Source organism: Hemiscyllium ocellatum, chromosome 19 (assembly GCF_020745735.1).
Source record: "Hemiscyllium ocellatum isolate sHemOce1 chromosome 19, sHemOce1.pat.X.cur, whole genome shotgun sequence".
NCBI classification, from domain to species: Eukaryota; Metazoa; Chordata; class Chondrichthyes; order Orectolobiformes; family Hemiscylliidae; genus Hemiscyllium; species Hemiscyllium ocellatum.
This window is the reverse complement of record NC_083419.1, coordinates 51,781,720-51,800,984: the sequence shown is the minus strand read 5'-3', so window position 1 is coordinate 51,800,984 and position 19,265 is coordinate 51,781,720. Positions and strand designations below refer to the sequence as shown.

Genomic DNA, 19,265 nt, shown 5'->3' with positions numbered 1-19,265 from the left:
TTTCCATATATGTTGGGGGATGGAATAAATTTCCAAATATATTGAGGAGGGTGGCAGAGATTTTCAACTACCTGGGCAGGATGATGGGGTGTTGGTATGGTTTTGTACTATCAGTGATGGAGAAGTGAGTTTGTATAGATTTTGAACTCTGTGTAGGGAGGAGGATAGCATAGATTTTCAATTATTGGCGGGGGGGGGGTAGTGTGGTATGGATATTCAAGTATCAGAGGGGAAAGTATGGAGTCTCGATGTTGAACTGTCAGTGTTTGGGGTGGGGGAGGGGAGTGAGAAGAGGATGGTTTGAATTTTCAACCATCAGCTTTTTAGATGACACATAAATAACTGTCAGAGGAGGCACCTGAAAGCTTCAAGCTGACCTTCCAGTAAGGTAGCCCAACCTTACCACCCAAACTAGGTGGAAGGCCACTTAGATGTACAAACTTAAATTTTGTGTGACATCAGGCTAGTTTTCACCAGGTCTGTAATCAATGACTTGCCCACTTCATAGTTTTAAAGTGATTTTAACCATAGTAATTCCTACCATCTTACTGTAGTAAATCCTACATCCCTGCTTCCCTGACCTGTAAGTTCCACATACTTTGACACACAGAACTCCAAAATTCCTGTCTGTCCTCTGTTGCATATCCATTGATGTGTCATTTCAGCCTAAGGCCTCCTCTTGCTGATATACTTGTGTATCCTCTCCATGTCCTAACATGGGGCTATTGCCACTTTCCCCAATCTTCCTGTGGTCCATCACCCAGCTACAACAGTACCCCAATTGTCTCTAACTTGTTTCCTCTAGCCTATCATCGCTCAGCCTGCTTTCAAAATCCTCCTTGTGTCTATATTTCCCAATCCTAGCTAGAGAACTGAATCATTTTTCATGGTGGTGCTGAAAATGTGCTGCTGGTTAAAGCACAGCAGGTCAGGCAGCATCCAAGGAATAGGAAATTCGACGTTCCGGGCAGTGCCTGGTATATTCACCATATCTTTTTTCCCTTATTAAAAAACGTCCTAAAGAGAATAGACGTGCATTTATCATTGCAGCCAATGAAGAACTATTTGAAATTTACATGTCACTTTGCAACCGAGTTGTCACAAATCACAATGCAATGATTAAATTATTGCCGTGATGTTGCTTTGAGGCATAAGCATAGCCCAGAACACCAGAGCAGTTCTGACCTCCTCTTTGAAAGTAACGTCAAAGATCTTATGTATCTGCAAGGGCAGACAGAGCCTTGGTTTAACACCTTATCTACAAGACTCATTCAAACATTGTTTACGTGAGGAATTCTATATCAATGCAAGGTGGTGACAAGTCTCAGTGTATCTGGCAATTTCCCCACGATCAATTGTGTAACCTTGCTCTGGGTCTGCAGCAGGTTTTCGTGTCACAGAATCCAGAACAGTTCAGACAACTCCAGGTGTGATCGGGTCTATTGACCATAGCTCTGTGTGGCTTCAGCAGAACAGAATTCAATGCAAGCATCATGTTAATCAAAGGCATCATTCATTTGACTCAGTCCCAAGTCATTTCAGTGGTCTGAAGAACTTCCTCCTTTGTCAAATAATGTGTTCTTACCTCATTGACATGTAATAATTTTACTGTAGCCATGGTTGATTAGAGGATGTTAGTAATGAATACGAACTCAGTGTGTTCGGGATGTCCTTTGAACTACAATCTTTTAAAGTGATAGGCATAGCTTTGTTGCGCCAGAAAGTCCGTTACAACTTAGCATGCAAACCAAATTAATTATTTTTAGCTCTTTTTAAACAAACTTTTGGCTGAAGGGCCAGTTAGAATAGGCAGTGGAATTAGATATTGCTCCACGTGCTGTACATCTCGATGACTCTTTCTCACAGTTATTAAAATCTTACCACATGGATGCAACAAAAATTGGGTTGTAATTTTGTAAAAAAAATGCTGCCAGAACTAAAAGATTAGGCAGGAGCTGGATCATTTATTCAAAGCTATACCAGTTAACTCCCTTGATCAAACTAAAATTCTGCTCAGTAAATTCAGACTGAGTGGAAAATTGATACAATACGTTGTTTATGCTGAGAGCCATGCCATAATCTGACTCAGTCATCAAATAAATAGGGGAGGATTAGTCAGGTTGTACTATTCATGTGTTTGTGTTTTTCTTTCCAAATTTAATTTGTGAAAATGTAACACCTTGACCACCCCATGCCAAGACAAACCGGAGATTTTGGGGACAGAGGCGAGTGTGGTGGAAGAAATGAGAGAAATGCCCGTGCTTGGAAAGGGTGTGTGTGAGGATTTCAGGCCATGTGGTTTAGGGGCTGTTTATATTGATACATGTCGTAATGGGCATCAACCTGAGCTGGGTCTGGTTTACCGTGGCAACAATTTGAAATTCATTGAGCTTTCTCATCTCTGTGGCAAATAAGGCAGAGTTTTGGAAAGGTTCTGAGCTCAGTTTGCCACAATAATTACAAACATATTTAACTGATAAAACAACTCCAGTAATTATAACAGATCAGAGCTGCTTTTGACATTGTTGTTTGACAGTCAGAGATAAAAAGTTTTTTTTTGTTTTGGAAGCAGAGGGTTATGATTGGAAATGTACAAGTTTGAAAAGAAACCCAGACAGTAGTAACTTTCAAAATTGAATTGGAAGTATGTTTGAAGGGGGGAAAATGTTAAGGCAATGAGGATAGGTCAGTAGGTAAAGGGAGTGGAACTAACTGGGTAACATCTTCAAAGAACAGACAGAGGCACAATGTCCAAATGGCCACCTCGGCTGAAAGATTCTAAACGTTTGATATGATGCTATGACTAATAAGATTCATGTATGCAATAATAAATCAAAATTGTATCCATTCCCCTTTGCCATAACCAGAACAAAATGACTGCATTCTAAAAGTAAGTATCGAGTTAACGATGTACAAGTTCTCATTTTTCCCACTTTGCACAGTAATCAGTTCAAATGATGTTAGTTCCAAGGTAAACAGATCCATTCATTTTAATGGGAATTCTGCTCCATCCCACCTTGCTAGAATTAGTTCTATGTAGACTCTATAAATCATCAAGGGAGAGACAGCTTTTTAAATGACATCAGTTTTTGGCACAAGGTTGCATAATATTTGGGAGAAGCAAAGTGAGAGAGCCTTTATATAGTGCTTTATGAGCAATGAGGTATATCTGAAATGTAGTCAGTGTTTTGCTAGCGGGAACAGAGTTGCCAAGCCCAGTTCAGTAAAAGATAGAAATAAGTGATTCTGGAGGGGATGTGTTGGATGAGAAATAATGGCATCCGTTTTGCTATTCTGGTTTTAGCAATGTTTGCCAAAGCCGAGAAAGGGTGCAGGTAGCCAGCCCACAAGCTGGGCTCCCACTATTGCCAGCTTTGCCAGTGATAGTTCAAGTACTCCTCCCCTGCAGATTAGGTGGAGTTGGTCCGTTCTGTTTGAAGTCATGGTTCACAGCCTCTCAGATGAGTCATGGACCAAGGGTGAGCTCGTCTTGGACCATCAACCAAAAATAAAACCACCACGAAACTTTTCCATTGAAATTTATCAGCCTCCTTACCTTTCTGAAAGCTTTCAATTGCATTTGTTCAACGTAAGAGGCTTTTATCCAATTCAGACATTATGCAAATAAACACAGGTAGTGAAAAAAAGTCTTCAGTAAAACAATACGTTATTTTGTAACAACAGATCCAGCAGTTAAAGAAATATTTAACAATGTCTGCGGTATAGACATTGTCATAGGGTCATTGAGATGTACAGCACAGAAACAGACCCAACTTGTCCATGCTAATCAAATAACCTAAATTAATCTAATCCCATTTGCCAGCACTTGGTCCAAATCTCTCTAAACCCTTCTCATTCACATACCCATCCAGATGCCTTTTAAATGTTGTAATTGTACCAGCCTCCACCACTTCCTCTGGCAGCTCATTCCATACATGCACCATCTTCTGTGTGAAAATGTTGCCCTTCAGATTCCTTTTAAATCTTGCCCCTCCTCACCCAAAACCTACGCCCTCTACTTCTGGACTCCCCCATCCCAGGGAAAATACCTTATCTATTTACCCTACCCATGCCCCTCATGATTTTAAAAACCTCGATAAGTTCATCCCTCAGCCTCCGATGCTCCAGGGAAATCAATCCCAGCCTATTCAGTGTCTCCTCATAGCTCAAAACCTCCAACCCTGGCAGCATCCTTGTAAATCTTTTTGCTTGCTGAACTTGCATTTATTATAGTTGGAGCTCAGCTCCAAGTTTATCTGGCAATTTGATCAGCAAAAGCAAATTGAAGAAATGGCTGGATAATATGAAGAATGGTTGGTTGAGCTCGAAGAATGCCTAATGCAATTCCATCTGACAAGCAAGTTTATCAAGCTTCAGGGAAGAGCGAAAACTTTGGTTTGTTTGATCGCCATTACCTTGGAAGCACAGATTGCACAGAATCTTAAAATTGTAGACTGTCATTCGGAGCTCTGACACAGCATCCACTGTGCCCCAAACCCCACTCCACCCCAGCCCTGTCCTAAGCCAGCCCACTCCACCCCAGCCCTGTCCTAAGCCAGCCCACTCCACCCCAGCCCTGCCTGCAAAACCCCACTCCACCCCAGCCCTGCCCTAAGCCAGCCCACTCCACCCCAACTCACTCCACCCCAGCCCTGCCTGCAAACCTCACTCCACCCCAGCCCTGTGTGTGTTCTTTTCTATACCAGTATTTAGTAGCAATTGACTGATCATAAGGTACAGGGCTTTTGCTTTGTGGGGCAAATTGAATAACATGTTTGCCTTCATTGCTCAGTCCTTCGAGTATAGGAGTTGGAAAGTCAGGTTGAGGTTGTACAGAGCATTGGTGAGGCCTCCTCTGGAATATTTTGTCCTGTTCTGGTCACCCAGTTAAAGGAAGGATATTATTAAGCTGGTGCGAGGCAGAAGAGATTTGCCAGGTTGTTGCCAGCTATGGAAGGTTTGAGTTATAAGGAAAGGCTGGATAGGCTGAGACTATTTTCCACTGGAACATAGCAGATTGAGAGGCAACACTATAAAATAATGAGTGTATACATAGGGTTAATGGTAGTTGTCTTTTTTCTAGGATTGACGATTTCAAGACCAGGGGCTATGTTTTTAAGGTGAGAATAGAGAGAATTTAAAAAAATTAAGGGCAAATATTTTACACAGAATGGGGTTCGCAAGGGGGAATGGACTTCCTGGGGAAGTGATGGATGTTTTTGTAGAATTACAATGTTTAAAAGGCATATGAATAAATACAGGAATAAGAAAGTTTGGAAGGATATGGGACAGGAGCAGGCAGGCTGGTTTAGTTTGGGATTTTGTTCAGCATGGATTGGTTAGACCGAAGGGTCTGTTTCCATGACAAAACTATAAAAGACCACCAACTCCTTGTGAAGATCCTTCACCTTGTTCAGAAATAAAAGCAAATAAGAACCTTATGAGACACCAGAGATGTTATGTAAGTGCCAAAAGTGTATTTACACCATTTTAAATTTAGCTGATATGAACTTTTATAGTAGCAAGTTGCCATCCAGTGATATTTTGAACCTACTTCGTGCAATGTAATGCGATGCGTTTTGTTTTTTTAGAATGTGGTTTCAATTCAATTTTAATGATAGACAAACAAGCCTCTGGCGGGCTGTGTAAACTAACACCGGCTTCTATGTGTGGTAAGAGTAAAGGCATTCAATGTGGAGCTTTTCAGATGTGGTTTCTGTTTGTTTCAGTAGTATGGTGGAATTAAGAGGCAACAAACCCATGTTTTCCAAAACGCATTTGAGTACTTGTGCAGAAATGTTGACAACCCATCATAAGGCAAATTACAAGACGTTTCTATTGAGAATGTATCTGATGTGGTTGCCCCATTTTCCTCTTTTTCTTCATTCTCCATTTTCTCCTTTCAGCCTCCCACCTCCTAAAGATGGTGATATATTTTGTTAGTAGTGAAGCACCAAGTGGATTTTCCATTTGTATGCGCAAATGGGTGGAAATGTCACAATTCAGAATATTGAAGTTAAGCCAGTGCCCTGACAAACTTCTACCATTTAACCAAGGGCCAAATGGCCTATTCTTGTTCCTATCTTCTGTTTCAAACCAACAAAACAAGAAATAGATTACCTGATCATTAGCTCATTCCTGTTTATGTGGACTTCATGTGCAGAAATTGACTCTGTTTTTGTCTGTATGGAAACTTTACAGTGTTCAACCCATCAAGGCCGCACTGACACTTCAAAGTGCATCCCTGCCCCAAACCCACACCCCCAAACACTATCTCTGTAACTCTGCATTTTTCATGACTAGTCTGCACATTTGTTGACTGTGCGCAGACATGGGGAGAATATGCAAACTCCACACATAATCGCCCGAGACTGGAATCAATCCTGGTTCTGTGAGACAGCAGTGCCAGCCACTGTGCCACCCCAATGGTTAACAACATTGTAATTCCTGCCTGATAAACCGAAGTGAGGCAGCAACAGTTCTGGATGCACACTCAACCACACGAGAGATTTTGAAGCATCTACAACTGATCCTCACATAGGCAATAGGATGGAGGTTTTTTCCTATCTGAATGACGATATGAAATCCAGATTTGTGAAGCTATCTATTTAGCATCACCATTGAATGAGAGTCAGTACTGGGACTGGTAATAGATGTATCATGAAAGTTTTACAATGAAGTCAACAATGGCTGCATCTTCAGAGAGGTCAAACAATGCATTTTAACCTTAGGTTTCTATCATTGATTTCTGTTATACAGACACTGAGAGAAACTGTGATCAGTTCAGGTAACTTTCCAAATATTTGGCCAGAGCCAAAAACTATTGCAATCCATATCAATGACCTGAATGGGGGACCAATGTTAAGATAGCTAAAAATGTCAATGAGACTCATAGATAGGAAGCACCTTGTTAGGTGCAGATATAAAGTCTGCAAAGGGATACAGACAAGTTAAGCGAATGAGTAAACATTTGGCGACTGGAGTGTTTTGTGGGGAAAATATGAATATTGTCCACTTTGACATGAAGAATGGAAAAACAGCATGCTATTGAAATGAAGAGAGACCTGCTAAACATAATGATGCAGAAGTACCCTGGTACCTGAATCACCATTCATATCCAACTATAGCAAGTCATTGGGAAGGCAAATGGAATGTTGTTCTACTACAACGAGAATGGAATATGAAAGCAGGCAAATTTTATTACAGCTCTATTGGATCCTGGCAAGACCACATCTGGAATACTGTATACACACTTTTGGTCTGCTTATGTGAAAAAAGCTCTAATTGCTTTCGAAGCAGTTCAGAGAAGGTTCACTTTACTGTTTTCCTGGGAAGCTGGGCATTTCTTGGAAAGCAAAGTCAACCAGGTTGGGGCTATACCCAGTGGAATTAAGAAGAATGAAATTTGATCTCAGTGAAATGTAAGGTCATGAGAGAACTAATAGGCTAGATATTGAAAGGATGTTTCCTTTTGAGGTGAAGACTAGAATTAGGAGACAGTTGAAAAATAAGCCCTTTTTAAAAAGCAGATGGGATTTTCTTTTTCTGAGAATTATTTTATGTAAAATTCTATTCCTCAGAAAGAAATGGAAGGCAGATCATGAATTTATTCAAGGCAGAATTGGAGAGATTTTTCATGGACAAGTAAGTTAAGGGTTATAGGAGACAAGCAAAAGTAATGGAGTTGAGAGCACAACCAGAGGAACCAGAACCTTATTGAAGTGTGGAGAAGGCTCAAAGGATGGAATGATGTACGGATCCCCAAGTTGTATGTTCCTGTACTTGATTGTCTCTTACGTTTTAATGTATCATTAATGGAATGTGGACATCTCTGGTCAGGCCAGCATTTTACTGCCCATCCCTAATTGCCCAAAAGGCAGTTAAGAGTCAGCAACATTGTTGTGGATCTGGAGTCGTGTGTAGACCAGATCAGATGAGGATGGCAGTTTCCTTCCCTAAAGGACATAAGTGAACCAGGTGGGTTTTTTTCTGAAAATCGACAGTGTTTGCCCCTATTTAACAAGCTTCCCTTCTTGTGTCTTTCAGTTAACCTCTAGCCACTTCTGTTTTTTTGTGTCTCCCCATTGCAAATTGCACCTAACGTTCAATAAAGCGTATTTCTACACGTATGGAGGGAAGTTTTGTCATCATCCCATGCAATGAATTATGAACAGGTTGCATAGTTTTGTAATAATTAAGCATGTAATTTTGTATTCTGTTAAATACAAAGTGAATGTGTTTACTTTTGGAAGGAGTTGCAAAGGCAGAAGATGAATGAACAAAGCAGGCTTTTTTTTCTCTTTAAGTCCACACCATCAATCCCATTTATTTGCATGAATCAGTATGCTTGTTGAGGCTATATTATTAAAGCATTATGCGCGTTACTGGATTTTACTTCTAATGTATACTATAATGGAAGAAAAAGAGACTTCAACATCAAAAACTACTTTTTGTCCTAAATGTAACCCTTGGTTAAACTTAGGTTTAACCCTTGGTTAAACTCTCCTTAAGCATTAGCCATTTATTTAATGTTACTACTGTATGACCTCAATTGGTTTCCATATTTAAACATGAACACGATTTATTTTTAAATTCTCATATCTTTCATGTTTAAATATAGTCTAGATTTAAAGTTGTTATTCAATCATATTAAAAGCAAGGAATGAGCTCCCATTGCTTCTACAAATTAAATAAGCCTTCACATTAGATTCATACTTCAAAATTGCATTTCTCAAGGTTATATTCTCATTAAATTCGAAAATACAGCAGTCTAGATGATAACAATGCTGCCAGTCTTCACAGTTGTTAACCCATTGAAATTGACAACATCTTTAGGAGCTCTCTCAATTGCAGAGTAATGTGGAAATCCATGAATTGTTATGAATTGCTGGACTCCCAGATTATAGTCCTTAAAAACTCAGTACACGGATGATAAATTTCATTTTATCATTATTATGCTATGCAGCACCAGTTGAGAAAGTTGCACTTTGTTGAATGAGACGGAACTGAACTGCTAACAGTATACTAACTTGATAATTTTATTGCTTAAAAATCTTACTGAGCCAGAAAAGCAATCTTTATATTTGTGGAATGTCAAATGTCAAACATTAATTTTCAACAATGTGTGTAGTTTTAAAACATATTTAAAATCTTATTTATGTTGCTATTTTAACCTGTCTAATTCCAATCAATATTTTTCTGAAAATTTACATTGAAGCCAAGACATAAAATGCTATTGACTTCCTGATTTCATGTTTGTAATAATGCCTCGAGGTAGAATATAGAAACATTGAATATTTGCAGGACAATTTGAGATTGTACTATCCGTTTTTTTCTGTGTCAGGCAATTAAAAGCTATCCAGCTTAATCTCAGTTTCAAACCATTGGTCCATCACATTGTAATTTATCATGTTACAATTGAATATCCAAGTAATCTTTTAAACACAGTGAGGACTTTGCTTCAACTACCCTTTCAGGCTCCTGAAATGGTTTATCTTAAATGTCCATACAACCTTTGTATACAACTCCCTGGGGGAGTTGATTAATTTTTGAGAAGATTCATGAATTTCTTGTAGTGGATTTAAAGGGTTACACAATAAGATTTTAAGATTTAAGATTTTTATTGTAACCAACATGCTAAAAATGACACTCACTTAACAATTGCTTAATAAACAATCAAAATGCTAAATTATGAAAATATATCACATATTAGTTTCTTAACAGGACCAATAGCTTTACTGCACATTTGTGCATATCAGGATGCTCTCTATAGAATTACAGTCTTTATAGGTCTCAGTCCAAAGCTGCATCCAGTTCCAATGAGCTCATCTGAGCCCATTTTCTTTAGAGTTGTAACACCCATAAATCATTGAGGGCCCTTTCCCTCAATTTTGTGAAAAATCCCAAATTAACTGTAGCACACAGATCACTCTGAAGATTTCTTCCTCTGGATGTTCCAAGACTAATCTTTCAAAATCCTGTAATTTTCACAGATTCCATTTCTTCCACCTGGAAGCTTTTCCCTCCTTCATTCTGCCTGGTATCCAAAAGCCCGACTGACTGCAGGAGCTGTTGACTACCTTCTTGCACTGTCTAAGACTCATGCTCTCATTTTCTGTCTTGCTCTCTTTAGAACTCGTGTGAGCTCACTCTCTAGGACTCGTTTTCTCTCTCTCTCTCTCTCTCTCTAGAACGTGCATGTTTGTGTTCTGCTCTCGCTGTCTCTCTGGGACTTTTCCTCTCACTTGCTCTTTCTGTGACTCTTGTGCACATGTGGAATCTCTTTCTAGAATTCACAGTTTTTTTTTCTCTTGCTCTCTCACCCTTTCTCAGAAACTCTGACTTTCTCCAGGGCTCTCTGTCTTCCTCTGAGACAGTTGATGCTTTGAGGCTAAACATAATTTGCATTATGTGGTAGACTACCAGGTTCTATTATTCCTACTTGACTAAAAGTAATGGTTCTGTACAATGTCATTTAATCTTAAGAATATCGGTGCTCCATCATGCAGTGGTAGGTCACATGTATAGCCAAGTCTGACATTTTTATATTGCATTTCCTTAGGAAGTGTTTACCTTGTAGTTTCCAATGAAGTTTGGACCCAATGCAAGATTTTTAATCAGAGAGCTCGTCAAAGGATGTGTTGGGCAAGGTTATTATTGGAGCACAGAATGAGTGGGGAACAAGAAATGAGAGTTCCCAATTCTCAAATTGAGAGTGCATTTTTGGTGAACTGTAACATTGTTAAGAGTGCTCCAATTTAAAATTTTCAAGAAATTAAAAAATCCCGTGGGATGAGATGAGGAAGAAGATTGAAGATCAAATTTGAGGTGTTGTTTTCAGAAGAAGTGAGACTGTGGCCAGTTTGCAGTTCTTTCCAATGGTGAACACATCCATCACTTTTGGGAAGGGGTCTAAACAGGACTGTACATTTACAGGGCAAATTTCATTAGCACTGGGTCAAGGGGGAAGCACATTTCCAGGCCAGGAGACTATATTGATGATTGTAATTGGGAAGCATGATCAACAAGAGAACAGTGAGTCCAGTCAGTGAATGTGCTCAGCGAGAACACGAATCGTGCTGAATGATGATAGTAACAGATTGAGGCGCAGCAAAACAAAAGAGGCTGAGAGTGGGAAACCATGTTTGTGATCAAGTCTGAGTAGATCGGAGCAATTAGGACATGAGCGAGGAGCAGCCTGTATTATTGCAATAGGGCAGAGGGAATCTTGGGAAAGTCCAGAGTGGGAGGCCATATGGCAATATAGACAGAATTGGGCAGTAGGTAGGCAGTTGTGATGAGCCTGAGTAAAAGATGCCACGATTGATACCAGAGTAGATATTTAATATGTCTATTCAGGATATTATGACACACAGCTCAGCAGATGGGACATGAGTCCAGGCCTTCTGACCCAGAGGAGGGAACACTATTACTGTGTCATAAGAGCTCCTTCACTTTGTTGTAGCCCTTCATGTTGGCTCTGTTGATATTGGAGTAAGCAGGCGTAAACTATTGGAGTGAAAAATTAGTTTGCAACTTAATTTTTAATTAGGTGATTTGGAGCCAGGGTAGAGATGACTTTTTTTTTAGCTTGGTCAGAGGAATAAAGAATGCGAAAGTGCCCTCTAGTGACCGTAGGTATGATGTTATACATAGTGCTATCACTGAAAAGTAAACTTATTGGGCAGACTCTTGATGTCTTTTAGAGTTGATTAAGCAAGTATCATTTTCCTCTTTGTTGTAGATTTCCTACAATTATAAGGGAACTAATTAAAAATAAAAGCTGCTTTCTAAATGGATAATAATACTTATCCATATAATATTTGGTTATTAGTTTTTCTTCCCCACTCCCCCCACCCATCGTACCCTCTGTTTAATCCCATGATGTGTGTTTCAATAATTAGTGTAATTGGTTTACATAGCACAAAGAAAATCCACAGGAACTGGGAGCAGGGTTTTACCTTAATATTAGCTTCTTCCCCCTTGGGCAACTTTATTGGGAGCAGCTGCTAGCAGACAAAGCAGTGCAGTATCAGCAGTCTGTTTCTTATGGGCATTAACACCCACACCACTCACTGAGGGAGTTTGCTCTGTAATTAACTCCAGACGCAGTTTGTCATTAATATTTTATTCTGTTCCTCTAGCTTTGTAAATTGATGGATATCTTGAGCAAAGCAGTACAGAGCTGATTTATTGGTTGCTGCAGGGGCAATTGACCAGAAAGTGCTAAGTAGTCGGTTTTATAGACTGAAATCTCTTCATATATAAATTACTAGCCATTGAGAATTTGATTGCGTAAACATGCTCTTTATGTTGCTTTGATTTACAGCACAAAATGTAATTTCTTTCAAATGTCTTTGATAGCAATGTTAAGCTTCCCCTGCTTTTGTGTTCGTTAAACTGCGAGACAGCAGTGCTGGGAAATAGAAAAGCTTTTGAAGCCGGGTACTGAGTGTGGACAAAATACTCCCAAGTCAGCTATAACACGACCAGATGCAAAGTAACACTCCCAAAATACTTCAATAAATGTGCTTCAACCTAATAGTAGTGCATCAGTGTGATTTCTGTTTCCAGTTATATTCCATGTCTGAATGTGTTTGCCAAATTAGTGCCAATCTGTGCTGAAATCTGAACACTGTAATGATAACAAGCAACTCAAACTACAAGCAAGCTGCAAGTGGAAGTGAGAGTAGATCTTAACTGTCTAGTAGGAAATCAGGAAGGCCTATCTTTCAAACGGATCATCTTTCCACAGACTATTGCATTGGTGAAAATTCCCTAAAGATGTATTCATTCCACCAATCTCCTCTGGATTCAAGCCTGGAATCAAGGCATGAAAGAACAATGTTAACTTGTGACTTACCTCCCAGTCATTGAATACTCACAATGGAAGCATTTTAAAAAATAGGTTGACCCCAGTGCATTAAGCACAACATCGAATGGAAATTTTATTGGAGTTGGTTCTACTCCAATGTTTATTGAAAATGTGCAGAGAGCTTAAACTTAAACCAACCTGTTTCTTTTCAAATATATTAATTTGTAGGATGTGAGCATAATTGGCAAGCTAACATTTAAGATCATAAGAAATAGAACCATTTGGTCCCTCAGGCCTGCTCTTTTTCCGTAAGATCACAGCTCGCCTGCTTACAACTTTGCCAATTCCCTATCTGCTCTTTTGACTCTCTTTGTCAGACGAAAAGCTATCCAGCTCAGCCTTGAAGATATTCAATGACTCAGCCTCCATTGCTGTCTGTGGAAGAGAATTCCATCATGTAACAACCCTCTGAGAGAAAGCATTTTTCTATTTCCATCTTAAATGAGACTCCTGCCTTATTTGTAAATTCTGCCCCCATTAGTTTTTTGAAACCACCTCTAAGCATTTGGCCTGTCAGGTTCACTCAGAATCTTGTATGTTTCAATAAGATCACCTCCCTTTTTAAATTCCAGTGAGTATGAGGATAACCTGCTCAATCTTGTGTAAAATGAGAACACCTTCAGCCCAGAAATCTGCAGGCTAAGCATTCTCTGAATTATTTCAAATGCAATTATTTCCTTCCTGGGTAAGACGACTAAAATGACATATGCTACTCTGGACATGGTCTCAGTAAAGCCCCGTATAACTGCAGCAATGTTTCCCTTCTTTTAAACTCTATTTCCTTTGTAATAAGAGCTAATATTATATTCGTGTCCCCAATCACTTGCTGTACCTGCATGTTAACTTACTGTGATTCATCTAACAGGATATTTTCTGTTGTTCAGATTCCTACAATCTCTCTCCTTTTTAAATTCTTTTCAAATAATATTCTGTTTTTTGATTCTTCTTGCCAGTGGAGGAGCCCATATTTTGCCACACTTTACTTGACTGAATTTTGCCCACTTACTTAAAGCATCTGTATCCTTTATATACTTATGCACGCTTCACAACTTGCTTTCTTACAAATATATTTGTATCATCATTAAATTTAGAATTAGAGGGCATAGGTTTAGCATGAGAGGGGAAAGATCTAAAAGAGACCTAAGGGGCAACTTTTTCACTCATAGGGTGGTACGTGTATGGAATGAACTGCCAGAGGAAGTGGTGGAGGCTGGTACAATTGCAACATTTAAGAGGCATTTGGGTGGGTAAATGAATAGGAAGGGTTTAGAGGTATATGGGCCGGGTGCTGGCAGGTGGGACTAGATTGGGTTGGGATATCTGGTTGGCATGGATGGGTTGGACCGAAGGGTCTGTTTCCATGCTATACATCTCTATGACTCTATGACACCAAAATTGGAAGTGTAGCAAACAGCGAAGAGGGTTACCTCCGATTACAATGGGATCTTGATCAGCTGGGCCAACGAGCTGAAGAGTGGCAGATGGAGCTTAGTTTAGACAAATGTGAGGTGCTGCATTTGGAAAAGCAAATCAAGGTAAGACTTATATAGTAAGGTCCTGGGGAGTGTTGCCAAACAAAGAGACCTTGGGTTGCAAGTTCATAGTTCCTTGAAAGTGGAGCTACAACAAGACAGGGTAATGGAGAAGCTGTTTGCTACACTTGGCTTTATTGGTCAGAGCATTAAGTATAGGAGTTAGAATGTCCAGTTGTGACTGTACATTACAGTTGCTTAGGCTACGTTTGGAATGCTACATTCAATTCTGGTCTTCCTGCTGTAGGAAAATGTTAAACTTAGTGTGCCGAAAAGATTTACAAGGATGTTGTGAGGGCTGGTGGATTTGAGCCAAAGCAAGAGGCTGAATAGGCTGGGGCTGTTTTCCCTGGAATGGCAAAGCTGAGGGGTGACCATATAAAGGTTTATAAAATCATGAGGGGCATGGATAAAGTGATTCGCCAAGGTCTTTTTTCCCAGGGCAAGGGAGGCCTAAACTGGAGGGCATAGGTTTAGGGTGAGAGGGGGAAGATAGAAAAGTGACCTAAGGAGCAATGTTTTCATACAGGATGGTGTATATGGAACGAGCTGCCAGAGGAAGTGGTGGAGGTGGCTACAATTTAACAGGTATCTAGATGGGTACATGAATAGGAAGAATTTAGAGGGATATAGGCGAAATGCTGGCAAAAGGAACTAGATTAATTTAGGATATCATATTGGCATGAGAGAACTGGACTGAAGGGTCTGATTCTGTGCTATACAACTCTATATTTTACAAAAATTTATAATGCAGTCCTTACATCCAGATCTTAAATATAGATTGTAAATAGTTGAAGTTTCAGCACTGATCCACTGGTGGTGGAGTGGTACTCTGTTACTTTTTGCCATTCTGAAAGCACTCCATTTATCCCTCTTGTCTGCTTTGTGTTAGCTAACCAAATCTTTATCCATTCTAATATGTTGCCAATTTATTTGGTGCAGCAATCATTGATGTCAGTATTCCCTTCAGTAATCCAAATAAGCTACATGTTCTAGTACCCTTCATTCAGTCAACTACAATTTTCCTTTCACCAAACCATGATATCTCTGCCCGACTGCAATTTCATTCTCTTCTGTTATTACCTGCTAAGTTATGGAATTGGGAATATTTCCTCTGACAGATGCTTGGCTAACTGGTCTAAAGTTTCTTGATTTCTGTCTTCAACTTATCTGTGATAGAACTATTAGATTTCTGGTTTTCCAATCTATGGGGACCCTTCCAGAATTGAGGAATTATAACCACTGCATCCATTATCTCTGCAGCAATATCTTTTAAGACCCGAGGATGCAAGCTATCTTGATGATTTATCTTTAGTTGTCCTCAAAGAGATGGTAGTGAGCAGATACCTTGAGTTTCTGAAGTCCCACCCTGGTGAGGATGGCCTATTGTGCTGTCAGGAAGGGAATGGCAGAATTCTGCCACAGCAAAATTGAAGGGCTGACAATATAGTTCCAGTGCAGGATCAGGAGTGGCAAAGCCATCAAAAATGTGAAAATAACTGTTTGAATTTTAAAATTGGGAATTGCTTAACCAGGAGCTACTGTAGGTCAGGGACAAAATGTGATAGGTGAATGATACCTAGTGTGAGTTTGGACATGAGTGGCAGAGATTTGGACCACCTCAAACTGAGATTGTGGTAATTTAGCTAGGGGTGCATTTGAATAGTCAAACCTGGAGATATTAAAGGTCTAGATGAGGGTTTCATTAGATAAAGTAAGTTGGAATTTGGTAATGTTATAAAAGTGGAAACATGTGCCCTTAACATATGTGATTCAAAGCTCATCTAAGGGTTAAATATGGTATCAGGGTGAATTGTCCAGTTAGTTATCAGACCCACCGGGTGCCTCAACTGTATGTAAACATAATCCTGTAGGAGAACAAATGCCTTGGGTTTGTGTGCTGGATGGAGTCAAACTCTGATGTTTGGTTTCTTCATATGCTGCTGTGCAACGGGACCTGGGTGTCCTTGTACATGAATCACAGAAGGTTGGTCTGCAGGTACAACAGGTAATTAGGAAGCAAATGGAATTTTGTCTTTCATTGTCTCAGGAGTTGAGTTTAAAAGCAGGGAGGTGATGTTGCAGCTATATAGGGTACTGGAGTACTGCCTGCAGTTTTAACTTCTTACTTAAGAAAGGATGTACTGGCATTAGAGGTTCACTAGGTTGATTCTGGGCAATTGAAGACTTTGTTTTATGAGGAAAGACGGAGTAGACTGGAATTATATTCATTGGAATTTAGAAGAATAAGGGGAATCTTATAGAAACACATAGTTATGAAGGGAATAGATAAGATGGAAGTAGAGAGGATGTTTCCACTGGCAGGCAAAGCTAGGACAAGAGGGCATAGCCTCAAAATTAAGTGGAGCAGATTTAGGACTGATTTGAGAAGGAACCTCTTCACACAGAGGGTTGTGAATCTATGGAATTCCCTGCCCAGTGAAGTAATTGAGACTTCCTCAGTAAATATTTTTAAAGCTAACATAGATAATGTTTTGAACAGTGAAGGAATTAAGGGTTATGCTGAAAGGGTGAGTAAGTGGATCTGAGGCCATGAAAAGATCAGTCATGATCTTATTGAGTGGCAGAGCAAGCTCGAAGGGCCAGATGGCCTACTCCTGCTCCTAGATTTTGTGTTATATGTGCTACTGTACAAAGCTGAACTGCTTTATTAACTGTGTATAAGGATATTTTATGAATAATGTATATTTTTAAAATAAAAATATCATGACAGAACCAACTATACATCTTTCAAGGGGAAATGAGGGGTTTGAGGCATCATAAATTACTTTTTTCTTTGGAACACTTGGACAACGTCACAATAATCCCAGGAGGTAATGAGAAACGTTACAAAAATAGATATGCATTTCAAACAGACAACAACACAGACACAAAATATTGCAATCAATATCATGATCTAGAAAATCTATTTGTTTAATATTTTGATCTGGGTTATCTTGTGCATTGACTTGATGTACATTTGTTAAATAATTCATTTTACTTGAATTTAAAATCGACATGTACAGTTATTAGACTGGAGAAAACCGAAACTGTCAGAATTCTCTAGTTTCAGCTGGGGAAATAACTGGCTATGGTTTATATGAGGCAAAATTCAAAGATGTCCTGGAATGTTACAAATTGGATATGACAAGTTCTGGAAGATGCTTGCAGAAGGGAAAGAAAAAAAGTTGATGCTTTCTGTGAATCTTTCATGAGAATGAAGGTTTGCACCAAAATACCAACTTTTATTTCAGACGATAATCAACCCATTACACCTTATCACCACACTTTTATCTTTCAAAAGGTGATTTGAAAATTACAAAGTACTGCATTATTTGCAGGAAGGAATTCCATGCAATTGGACCAATCAGAAGAATGCCCATAGTCATCGGCTCTGTGTATAGTTTTGTTTGAGTGTCTTGTCTGCATTTTCAATCAGAAGGACTTCCCATACTATGTCATATTCAATTATTGTTCAAATTTCACAGAGTCACAATATTATTCCAATCCAGATGGAAGCCATTTGATCTATTGTGTCTGCACTGGCTCTTAGCATTTGGGGAGAGCCAATCTCCCACATTTCCCCATAACCCTGCACATTGTTTCAATTCAAACAATTACCAAATGTTCTCTTAAATGCCTCAATTAAATGTGCCTCCACAAACCTTCAAAGGCAGTGCAGCCCAGACTCTAACTACTCGTTGCATAAAGACATTTTTTTATCACCTTGCATTTGCTTCTTATACAAAAAAACTTAAAACTGTGCACTTTGACCTTCCGTCTTTTTGATTCAGAACAGTCATTCCCTATCCATTCTGCCCAGACTCCACATGATCTTGAACACTTCTGTCAGATCTCTTCCAAGAAAAGCAGGCCAATTTTTCTAATCAGTCCTCATAGCTGAGCTTCTTATCCCTGGGACTATTCTTGTAAACGTCTTCTCCACTCTTTTCCATGCATTCTCATCCTTCCTGTAGTACAGAGTGCCATATATCCCAGCTCAGGTCTAACCAGTGTCTTATGTTTATCATCATCTCCCTGCTGTTGGATTTTATCCCCTGGGTAATCAAAGCTGAGAACACTGTATACTTTATTAACAGTTGTCTTTACCTGTTCTGCCATCTTTAATGATTTGCGTACACATAAACCCAGGTCTCTGTGTTCTTTCACACCCTCTAGAATAGCACCCTTGATTTTATGCCATCTCTCCATGTTCATTAGTACACATCTTGCACTTCTCTGCACTGAACTTCATCTACCACCTTGCAGCCCACTCCTCCAATATGCCAAAGTCTGTTTGGAGTTCTACACTGTCCCCCTTACAGGTTATAATTCTGCCAGGTTTTGTATCATCCACAAACTTTGAAACTATTCCCTGCACAACAAAATTTAGATCATTTATATATAAATTAGCAAAAGCAAAGTGTCCCAATATTGACCGCTGGGGAAGTCTGCTACAAACCTTCTTTCAAACCTAAAAAACACTTATTAACCATTACTCGCTGTTTCCTATCCCTCAGTCAGTTTTGTGCTCACATTTTACTTTTACATTGCTTTTATTCCATGACTTATAACATTCACCAGAATGTATGTGGAACTGTAGTGAACAGCCTTTTGTTAATCAATAAAAATCACATCAACAGCATGACCCTCACCCTTGACAGGAGAAGTGAAACACACGGAGAAGTGATCCTGCGTAGCTGTCTGTCCCAGCAGTGACCCTGCGTAGCTGTCTGTTCCAGCAGCGGCCCTGCACAGCTGTCTGTCCCAGCAGTGACCCTGCACAGCTGTCTATCCCAGCAGTGATCCTGCACAGCTGTCTGTCCAAGGAGTAAACCTGCACAGCTGTCTGTCCCAGC

At 39.6% G+C, this 19,265-nt stretch overlaps 1 protein-coding gene across 1 annotated transcript in view; it reads left to right on the top strand.

Moving 5' to 3' along the window:
• Positions 1-19,265, top strand: part of scube1 (signal peptide, CUB domain, EGF-like 1) — a 281,214-nt gene that overhangs the window by 212,565 nt on the left and 49,384 nt on the right. The gene's annotated exons all lie outside the window — the stretch shown is intronic.